Below are 4,416 nucleotides of genomic sequence, written 5' to 3' on the forward strand. Positions count from 1 at the left end.
TTTAACGAGAGACGACTCATTTTCATGCACATTACTTCATTGAGAAATACTGCAACAAACATCTAAGTTAGATGTAAAATTGCGCGACTAAGATCTTTGTAAAAACATCTAAATTAATGACAGATTTCTTGAGTTATCTTAGATTAATTCTGTCTATTTAGAGGAAGTGTATACTGGCTACGGCATCTCAAAATGGACAAACAGTACTAACGCTGCACACTCGTTGGGTTTGCCAAGCCAAGTGTGGCTAGTCGCCAACCAAACTGAAGCATGCTGACGCCTTAAGAAAGGAGAAGGCATGACACTGCTGGTGGAACTACATTTAAATGATGCCCCTGTCAGGCATCGGAACTGGATCTGCGACTGTATTCTAAAACATTGTGTGACAAGATTGTGAGTTTGCCCCCCTTCCTCAAAACCCCTAAGCTGGAGTATGACGGAAAAGCAAGCACTTACCTGGGCGTAATTCCAATATTAAAGCATTTCCTGTTAGCGACTTAGTGTAAATGACAAAACATTATAGACACCATATAGGCAAGACTATGACAAACAGTCGTTTAGGTTTGCCTTTGCATTTTGAATTTACAGCACCTCGGACGAAAGGATTAAAGCACAAACCTGCGAGCCTAGTGTAAAACCTTGAGCGTGGCAAAGAGACTTAATGGAATATTAGAGCTGATTTAGTAAATAATTTAGCCTGATGCTAATGCTAATGTAGGTTGCCAAACCCTTTTTTATAAGTACCTGTATACACTCTAGTACTATAATATAATAAGATATAATAAGATATAATATAATAAGATAAGATTTAAATACTGATAAAATCCAGCATATCATCAAAGCAACTTAGCCACTTTCCTTTGGAATTTAAATTTGAAAGCAGATTAAATTGTCAGATGTCAAGAATATTTGCACTGATATGAAGAAAGCAAAAAGGGAAGAGCCTGTTAGTTAATAATAGTAATGATTACTAGAAATTATAAACTGGGTGGTTCGTGCACTGAATGCTGATTGGCTGAAAGCTGTGGTATATCAGACTGTATACCACAGGAATGACAAACCATTACGTTGGTAACCAGTTTATAATTTCAATAAGGCACATCAGGGGTTTATGTTTAAAGGCTGTGTTTAGACCCTCCCCGTTGTGTTGTGACTAAGAACGGCCTTGTTTCTTAATTAAACTATGATTAAAAACATGATTGTTATGCTTGAGGTAGTTTTGGAACAAGCAATGTTAACTTCATTTTTCAATGGAGTTGATGGTCAAATTTGACTGAATTGAGAATAAGCACAACAGAATTATACTTTCTTATTATTTTTAATTTATTTTTTAATTTTACCTTTATTTAACAAGGCAAGTCAGTTAAGAACACATTCTTATTTTCAATGACGGCCTAGGAAAAGTGGGTTAACTGCCGGTTCAGGGGAAGAACGACAGATTTGTACCTTGTCAGCTCGGGGGTTTGAACTCGCAACCTTCCAGTTACTAGTCCAACGCTCTAATCACTAGGCTACCCTACCGCCCCTTCCTTCTGTAAACTATGGGCTCATGAAGAGACAAACTGGATGTAAATTCATGGTGCATGCATTTGGTGCTGTAATGGTGATGACTCAAGATTGTCTACACACTACGCTATTTTCCCGGGAAAACAGGGATTCCCTATGTCTGTCTTCAAACCCTGTCGATTTACTTCCCTGCCTGTATGTAGTACAGGGGTGACCAACCATAGACATACATGTGGCCAACCTTCTTGTAGGCAGGCTTTTGTCCCTGCTCTGTTCTTACATACCTGATTCTATTCTACTAATCAACTGCTCATTATTAGCTAAATCAGTTGTGTTAAAGTAGCGCTAGAACGAAATCCTGCACACTTTGTAGCTCCCCGGTGAGGACGGTGTGCCGCCCCTGATCTAGTATATTATATTGGTCTGTTAATTGTGTAATTACATGTACATGGTTATAGTAACTCACCTTATCCTCATTCATGACATTGGACTATGAGCTAGCAATGATCTCCTGAGTTGTATTAGTCAATCGACAGATCAAGTTAATATCAGTAAAAGAGGAAGGTTTGAATGACGACTACAGATTAACTGCAGGCCCAGGGGATTTACATGGGGAACCTCTTCCATAAATAAGTACATGTCCTTTAGTGTGCATTTAAATGAGTTTTGCAGTAAGTGAATGAGTGAGTGGGAGAACTTTCACTGTGGAGCCACGGTGCTCAAAAGAAACGGGTCAGAGAATCAAAGATAAGGATCGGGATACGGGTAGCAGTGCCTTGACCTTAACTGCCGGTTAAACCACATCGTGACCGACCACGGTCAAGCTTTGCAGATGCTCTGTTGATGGTGGTAACACTCTAAATTAGCCCGGCTAGCTATGTAGGGGTTAAGTAGCTTCATAGCTTTGCTTTGCGGTTTGTTTGAGTTCATGCAAATAAAAAGATAGCAAATAAGTAATTTTGTTAATATTGTTGTTTTATCAAATCTACGAAAACATTTTATCATATGTACTTTTGTTGATATACGTCTGTGAAGTTTCATGTATTGTACAGGTCACTTGATGTGCAGTTTTAACATGAATGTCTTTGAATTTCAAAGACACTTACAGTTCAAAGAAACCTATCCATGCATGGTTTTATGTGACAGTGATTCTATTACTCTAAAATAAAAAATAAAAACACTGTTACTCCTAGCTTAGAAACATGTCAAAACATAAAATGTATTGACTAAGGGGTTTATTAAAAATGGGATGTATTATCTGTTTTAGTTTACATGTATAATCCCCCAGGTTGTGTTTTGCACTTTATTCATACCGGAAGATTAAGTCATTTATAATTGGTGTACACCTAAAAAACAGAATCCTGATTTGATAATTAAGTGTCACACCTTACATGTTCGTAATTTTATACATGCGACTCTGAATGCCCTTGTTTGAAATTGTTTCCGATTCATTTTTTTGTAAATCATAGTCTCAGAGATTTTGTGACATTTACATCTATGCTTCCTTTAAAAAAACACAACTAAACAAAATGATGCCAACGACTAATGTGAATATATTTTCCTATGCTGACTGTAATAAATGTTGTTAAAGGTAACTGGAGAGATGTTACAGTAGGTGTTGATCGTTTCTGTATCATTTTTTAACTCTTCTCTTGAAGTGGCAATAAGCAGTTGAAACAATAAGAAAGTGTCCTCTGTTTTGCTAAAAAAAAGCTGAGGGATGGGGCTAGAGAAATGTAACCACTTCATAGACAGAGCTATGGATGCAAGGACTGACAATCCATGATATCACAATTATAGTTTTAGTCATGTTTTGAGGCTATACAGTGTATTCACTTTGGGAGTAAAACAAGCTTATATTTTGGGTTCTGAGGGGGTATGCGAGTTGAACTAAGCTCATGAGGCATTTATAACCCACTGGGCACAAATTGGTTGAATCAATGCTGTTTCCACTTCATTTAAATTACGTTGAACCAAAATGGAATAGACGTTGATTTGACGTCTGTGCCCAGTGGGAAGCTATATTCTTCCAAGAATGAATGGGTACGTATAATTCATGTTCAAGAGGCCTTTGCTTTGAGCTCTTCCTAATCTCAGAACCCATATTAAGCTCTTCCAGACCAGATGCTATCACTGGAGAGTAAGGAGATTCTACAGTCATATGCATCAAATTCAGTCAATGATTGACAAGCGGTAAATCAATGATTGAATTGAAGTTTGCTCTGCCTGGCCACAGTGGCTAAGGGTCCCAAAATGTTTTTTTTTTCCTGCCAAAGTATTTTCAGAATTGCAGCCCTGAATTATGAAAGGTATGTTATGTAATTGTCTATTCATTTCCTTGTAGTTTGGGTACCACAATGCCCTTTCTGGTCCCAATGATCAACCAATTTACAGAAATTCACCCGTTTTACTGGTACCAGTGATTTTACTGTACCACAGTGGAGTAAAAGGGAAATGAGGGTTCAGGCCAAGGACTGGTGTCTCTTCCCACATTGGCCACCGGGTGGCATACTATGCACAGATCAGTGGAGGCTGGTGGGAAGAGGTATAGGAGGACAGGCTTTTTGTAATGGCTGGAATTGAATTAGTGGAACTGAATCAAAAAATGTGGTTTCCATATCTTTGATGTGTTTGATACGGTTCCATTTATTCCAATCCAGCCATTACAATGAGCACATCCTCCTATAGCTCCCCCCACAAGCCTCCACTGCCACATACATAAAATGAGTTAATACAAATATGAGCACATCCTCCTGTAGCTCCCCCCACCAGCCTCCGCTGCCACATACATAAAATGAGTTAATACAAATATGATCACATCCTCCTATAGCTCCTCCCACCAGACTCCACTGCCACGGACATATGCAAATTAACGCAGTGAGTGCACAAGACAAATATAAAATCTTCCTG

This window comes from Oncorhynchus gorbuscha, linkage group LG09, assembly GCF_021184085.1.
Source record: "Oncorhynchus gorbuscha isolate QuinsamMale2020 ecotype Even-year linkage group LG09, OgorEven_v1.0, whole genome shotgun sequence".
In the NCBI taxonomy this organism is placed as follows: Eukaryota; Metazoa; Chordata; class Actinopteri; order Salmoniformes; family Salmonidae; genus Oncorhynchus; species Oncorhynchus gorbuscha.